General features: G+C 38.6%; 1 pseudogene; it reads left to right on the top strand.

The window, feature by feature from the left end:
* The first annotated feature begins 2,541 nt into the window (after window positions 1-2,541).
* The window catches only part of LOC114559552 (uncharacterized), a 7,324-nt pseudogene continuing 2,434 nt past the window's right edge, over window positions 2,542-7,431 (top strand).

Here is a 7,431-nt window from a genome sequence, read left to right as displayed (position 1 = left end):
CGCCTTGGTTGATTGTCCTGCCCCGCCCTGATGTGCTTCACCTGTTGTCTCACCTGTTTCTGATTTACCCATCACCTCATGTATTTAGCCTCTGTGTTCCCCTTGTCTTGTGTCCGATCGTTTTGTGTCCGTGCCCGTCTAGTTTGTGACCATGCCCTTGTGTTTCCGTCCTGTGCCTTATGTTTGTTCCTGCGCCACTTTACTCCTGCCTGAGTTTTGCCCATCAGTTTGTTTGTAAGTTTTCCAGTCTTTGTGCTGCCGCTTTTTGTTACGATTAAATTAAAACCCTGAGTTCCACCATCTCCTGCCTGCCTGCCTGCCTCTCTCTGCATTTGGGTCCTCATCCTCCCGCTACACACAACAGATCTATCTTCTGAGGAGATTGCAGTGTGAATGCAGTACAGTATATTTTTGATTGGATGATTGGTTTGAATTTTGTGGAAAAAAAGTGGAAATGGATTAATCGGTATGAATGCCTTTGGAAGAGTTGGGCACCGACCCTGAACGTATGAAGGATGTGGAACGTTTTAAAGTTTGAATGGAGTTTCTCAGTGAATGTATGAAAATGTGCTAAGCAGTTAAAAATGTATGAAAATGTGTTTTGAGGGGGCAAAGCTGCCTGCTAAAATGTTGAATATTGGAAAGGATTGGTTTCATTTGATTATTTTTTGTTCATGTTTAGTGTTGTTCTATAGGGACAGAAATGAATAATACCTTACAGTTTTAGTCTTGTTTAACTTTAAATCCATTTTTCTGTTCCTTGACTAAGTTTTAGTTATTCTTCCAACAAACAAACTCTTACAGTATCAGTATCCTGTGTTAATGGAGGACCATTTAGAAGAAACAGGGGGGTTTTCACACGTCATTTTAACACAAGCAGACAGATTGCATGTAAATTTACTCAGTCTTTGTGAATTAATGTTTGTTGTTCCAATGTTCCAGGTAGTTGAGATAAGTGCATTTTATTTTGAATCATCTGTAATTTTTTGGTTTTTGCATTGAGTAGAATTGTGTCTGAGTGATTGATAAGCCCAATGCAAGTCAAAACAGCAGCTGTTTGCATTTTTTCACACATTCTTTTATTTCACACAAAACCAAGACAAAAGGTGCCTTTGTTTGAATTTACACTCTCACCAATGTGAATCCCCCATTCTACCTGGGAAGAGAGTTCAATGGGGAGTGGTGATAAATTTAGCAGTATGGAGAAATAAATTGAGCTACTTTAAGCAATTTAACACTAGCTAAAATTGTCACAAAAAGAATTTAAGAGTCTTAGGGGGTTTTCAATGGATAATTTAGTAAATGCATATTTGGCATTTTGGGCATTTTGCCTAAAAATTGGTTTCATTTTCAATAAAAATGATAAATAACAGGCACATGAAGATAAATTCATTATATTTTTATGCATTCTGATCTTACTGTAGCTAATCTTTTCCACTATTTTGTTTTGTTAGTTTTTATTCTTTTTCATGTTTCTGATGATGTCTCTGAAATCATAGGGTTGAGAGAGTCAAGGTAGTAGTAATTGCATTGATATTTCTTTATGGTTTTTTTATTTTTTTTATTTTTATTCCCTAGTTGTAAATATTTTGTTAAAAAATAAATAAAAATGGGGGGAGATCAGAGGATTTGTAAAGCCTCTGTGCTGGCCACACAGAGTGCTATGCAAATCTTCTTCTCAGGGTATTAAATGTGGCACAAAAGAATGACACAGGACATGTATAGAAATTGATTTGCTCAAAAAATAGCAATTTGCTGACCAAGTTTGTCAAAAATGTTTTAAGTAATAGTAAAAGATTAATCACGCAGCCCACATTCTCCCATTTGAGAAAGAAAATTGTGAAGTTTTTATTTTTTGTGTTTTTGTAATTGATTATCTGTACTGTATGTTTACAATGGACTCATGACTTTTTGGGATCATTTATTATGTTATGGACTAAAGCTTTTTGCCCATTGTCTTAAGGACTTTGGAAAACACAGATGACAAAGGAAACATTTCTCCTTCCATGAGAAATTAATGGACAAATCAAGGACAAACTATCACATTTTTTCTTCTTCATTGTTTTCACCCCTAGACATTGCCTGAAATGAAAACACTAATATGACTTTTGCAAAAAGTCAGTGTGTCAAAGCCATTTTATTCACAGATGAAAGCAGCCTCCAGATTCCTGCTGATAAAGCCATTCAGCCTGATGACTACATCTGATCGAGGAGATCAAGGAATCCAGGACAGATTCATGCAAGGTGCTGCTGGACACCAGCGCTGCAGTGGAGTGGGAGAGACGCATCACAAGGAACCAGGTTCACACTTCAACTTCAAGCCCAGCAGAGTGTCTACAGGAACCCACACTGTTAGTTATTACAGTGATTTCACAATATTTAACAGTATTATTTCACAATAAAATATTGTATTCAGACTTTTACTGTGAAATAAATGTAAGACTGTATGTTCTCTATCACAGTACAGCATCTTATTGTGAAATTTGAATTGCACTTGAAACGCACTGCATTGTGGGGCAATTTCGTCAGAAGCCAAACTCACTGGATTCTGGATTTTGTCACAGACGTCAAAGACGATCAGGAGAGATACACGACCAGATACGAGGTACGTCAAGTTGAAGGCAAAAAGTCAAGAAGTAAAAGAAGGCAATAGAGTTATATGTTAGATTGTAATTCACGGTGCTTTTAATAGGTATTCTGAAGAATTCTTTGCTTTTTGGTTTAACTTTTAACGTTAGTGGATTGACTTTCATGCTGGTTAGCTAGCTAGCTATCAGACTCTGTCACCACATTTTCAGGCTCAGTCATATATTTATTTATTAAGCTGACACTTTTATCCAGGACGACATACTGACAGTCCCCCTGGACTTGAGCAACGGAGGGCTATATATATAGCTAGCTTACTAGCTAGCTAGCTAGCTAGCTATAACGTTAGCTAGCTAGCTACAACGTTAGCTAGTTAGCAGACCTCCACCGTTCTCAGACTCCCTCATTGTGGTGAAATAGCAGGTTGCCCCTTGTCCGTTCAGTGTACTTGTAACGTTAAATATAATTTTACCGGATACCAGTCCCTTTTTCTCGTTTTATCAGACATTATCTACTTATCTACCAAAATCCTCGCTTTTCCCTCCGTTTTTTTCTGCCGTTATTTTTTTTTTTTTCGCGCTTTTTTTTTTTTTTTTTTCGCTCAGCATGTTTCATACTCCTGCTAGCCAGTTCATTTAAATCCTTTCCCCCGCCATTTTGTGAACAATGTTTCACTGTAAATTTAGTTTGTGTGAGCATGTGTCTGAGACTGTTAGTCAGTTTATTCACCACACAAAGCTGCACAGTAACACTCCCAATTATCCGTATCAGTGTGGTGTTCCTGACTGTACTTGTATGTACAGCAAAGTGATTGTTTTAAAAACTCATATGTATAGAGACCACAAAGCTACAGGATCTTCCCAGTGGCATTTCAAGCCAACTGGCACACTCTTAAAGTGTGTGTCTCAGCCCTGTGCATTCAAGTGTGGCACTATAACTTCCCTTGTAAAGCATTTGAAGGCACATTTACAAGAAGGGTTGGAAATCAAATGCCCATTTAGAGGCTGCAACTGCAGCTTTACAATTGCTTCCAGTTTTGCCTCACATGTTTCCAGGAAGCATACAAGTGGAGGTGTAGAGGATCTAGATGATTCGGTACTAGAAAAGTCTGTTCCCACAGAGCCTTTGGGTCAGCCTGAGCCTGGTCAGTCATGTTCAGACATTTCAGAGGAACAACATGAGCTAGAAGTGCCATTTGCTGTGGATGATGCCCTCTTTTTACACAACCTTACACTTCTTTACTTGAAATTACAAGCTAAGCTATTGTTACCAGCGAGTACCATTCAAACAATAATTGACGACTTCCAAAATGCCCATGAAATTGGTCTCTTACATTCACTTAACATTCTGAGTAAAACATTAAAGGTACATGGAATTCCTGAGGCCACAATAAGCAACATAATTGAAGAACTAAACAAAGGGGATCTACTCAGGCTTTATAACAGGGGTGCTCTGAGCACAGATGTAAAGAGGAAGGAGGCTTTTTAAACGGGTTTCAACCACGTTGATCCTGTGCCTTTATTTTTGGGAAATGATGAAAACGACAAAGAGTGCTTTGCCCAGTATGTACCTATAAGGGAAACATTGGCTGCACTTTTCAAAAGTGAGTCTTTTCAAGAGCAGTACGCTTTGACACGTTTGCAACCCAGTGCTGATAATGTCTATCATGATGTTAGGGATGGAGAAGGAATTCAGAGTAATCGATTGTTGACAGCTGAGCCTTCATCGGTTGGTTTAATACTATACCAAGATGCATTTGAGGTTGTGAACCCTCTTGGTTCAGGGAAAAGAAACACAAAGTGTTAGCTGTTTACTCAACCCTGACTGACATTTTGCCGCACAATAGATCCACTATTGATCAAACGCAACTTGTCCTACTATGTAGGGAGCAGGACTTTAAATACTTTGGGATGAACAAAGTTTTTGAGTCATTGTTGAAGGACCTCAAAGTCCTGGAAGAGAGTGGTATTGTGATCGGTGATGGCAGCGTTGTCAGAGGCTCTTTGGTTGCGTTGGCAGGAGACAATTTAGGATCACATTCTGTTGGGGGCTTTGTGGAAAATTTCAGTAGGGCTAAGCATTTCTGTCGCTACTGTGACATAGACAGATTTACATTTATGAATGAACCACAGTTGTGTGGTACCACAAGAACAGTACAGTCCTACCAAAGTCATATACAAGATTTAAAGACTACTGGTACAGACTCTGTATGTGGTATCAAGTCTGACTCACCTTTTAACCAGCTTGCTCATTTTCATGTCTGCCATCCTGGCCTCCCACCATGCCTAGGTCATGACTTGTTTGAGGGTGTTGTGTCATATGACCTTGCTTTGTTCATTGGTCATTTAGTTAAGGAGAAGCATTTCACTTACTTGCAGTTAAATCGGTGTAAGAATCAGTTCAAATATCAAGGAAATGATGGCAGAGACAAACCGGCAGACCTCTCTCCTGGCAGTGAGAGATTAAGTGGGCATGCAGTTCAAAACTGGAGCTTTCTTAGATTGCTACCTATCTTGGTGGGTGACAGGATTAAAGATGCTTGTGACAATGAGGTATGGCAGCTCATATTGCAACTGAGAGAGATAGTGGAACTTGTCTGTGCACCAACCATTACAGCTGGCCAAGTAGGATATCTAAAAGTCATCATCGAACAGTACATCTACTTCAGAAAAAGGTTATTCCCTGATCATTCCCTGAAGCCCAAACACCATTATTTGTGCCATTATCCAGAGCTTATCATACACTTTGGCCCACTTATCCGCCTGTGGACTCTAAGGTTTGAGAGCAAACACACATATTTCAAGCAGTGTGCCAGAAAATTACACAACTTCAAAAATCTTTGCAGAACGCTGGCAGAGAGACATCAACTTCTGCAAGCCTACTTGAGTTCAGGAAACCTGTTCCTCCAGCTATAAAAGTAGAAAGGGGTACAGAGTTTTATGTAAACGATTACAATGACATGATCAGGGCATCTGTAGCCAGTTTTAACTTTGAGTCAGAGTCATCAGTGGCTTGTAACAGTGTCACAGTGAAAGGCACTGTGTACAGAAAAGGCATGTTCGTTTTACTTGGGAACAGTGATGAAGAACTTTACTTTGGAAAAATTAACTTGGTCATTGTTCACCATGACTCTGTTTATTTTGTGACAAAGAAACATACTTTTGTTAAGTTGAGAGACGTGGGCATCTACTGTGAACTAGGAGTAGCCAAAGAGGATTATGTTTGCATCAAGCATGAGGATTTGCTTGACTACTATCCTCTTCCAGCTTACAAAGTATTTGACCTGTTACTAATTGCTCTCCACCATTCTTTTCCAGAGGCACTTTAAACAGGCAGGTGACAAGAGCAGACCGGACGGTTGTGACTAGTGAAGGTGGAAGGTAAGGAAGCTTTTAGGTGAAAATAATTTGGCGAGGCGATTGGTGGTGTTTTTGAAACCACGTAATATATCATCAATTTGGCAAACCACGTGTGAAAGTTTGCCACTGCCTTGATACCCCAAGGAGCAACAATGCTGCATTCTATTCTGTTTTAGCCTAATTCTATAATTTATCTAAACCTGTGTTGCTGTGTGTCTAGGTTACTCAGAAATCTAAGTTACTAAATCACATTTGAAACTAATGTTGCATAATAAAAACTTCAATACACCATGACAGCATGAATTGATCAAAATCAGCGTTACCTCTTCTCTACCATCTCCGTGCCTGTACTGAGTGTTTTTGAATACATTTTTCTAAGAATAGCCTGTTTTAAAACTTAACCTACTGGACTTGGTTATGAGTAGCATAGGCTGTGGCGGCATATTGGTCAAACTTTACTTATTCAAAGGAAATTGATAGCCTGTTGCCACATAGCAGTAAAAGACTGTATTTCTTGCTGCTGTTTGTTCAAACCAACTGAACACATATACATTCAAACAACATTATAGCCTAGTTCTAATTTGTTTATTTAATTTTCAGTCCCATCATGCAATATGCATGTCTATTCTGTCTCTGCTGTTCTATAATTGTTGTAAGCTTTGTTCGGCTGTTTGAAGTTCATAGGTGCTGTCATTTCTGCTGACCACCAGACCAAACTTTTAATAAACAATTACTATGCAAGTAGATTTGCTTCACTATCCAGCCAAATGCAAACAAATGGTAATTGATAAGACCCTGTTGATTCTTCTTGGGGCTCCCCCTTTTTATTATACGTGATGCAAAAACAATGGTGTCTCTACTCTGGTCAAATTCACTTATTTTGTAGTCATGAATGAAATTCAGATAGAATTCAGACCGTTCAAGAGAAAATCAACATTAAAATCAATATTTGCCAGGAGTATGAATAATTTTGTTACTAACTGTATGTTTGTCATTCTATGGTCTTGTAGGTAATGGATCGCCAAGCCATAAAAGAAGCGGTCTCATCAGTTTTACCGGGCCTCCCTGTTGAAACCCTGAATTCCTTGCTGGATGGGTTTGAAGAGCTTGGTGTGGAAAGCAGGGCAGACCTTGTTTTGGTAAAAGAGAAGGATATGGAGAAATACCTCAGACCAATCCAGTGTCGAAAATTGCTAAGTGTTTTTATGAATGAAGGTAAATCCATATTTTTATGCCATAGATTGAACAAACCCAAAACACTAAGTTTAAATATTAAGTATTTTTAGAATTCTTATCTTCACCTAAACATTAGAGATGCTAATGGACAGTTGGTCTATAAGAGCAGAATGGTACAAGTCGTACCATTTTTAATAATTTTTCTCTGCAACCTGTGAAGTTTGTTTGTTTCAGTATACTTTATCTACCTCTTATCTATTCACAATTTCTTGTCCTCTGACTTGTAGGACTTCCGGTGATTTGAAATAGA

The sequence above is a fragment of the Perca flavescens genome, chromosome 1, assembly GCF_004354835.1.
Source record: "Perca flavescens isolate YP-PL-M2 chromosome 1, PFLA_1.0, whole genome shotgun sequence".
In the NCBI taxonomy this organism is placed as follows: domain Eukaryota; kingdom Metazoa; phylum Chordata; class Actinopteri; order Perciformes; family Percidae; genus Perca; species Perca flavescens.
The sequence above is the reverse complement of the archived record's forward strand: the minus strand, read 5'-3'. Positions and strand labels throughout refer to the sequence as shown.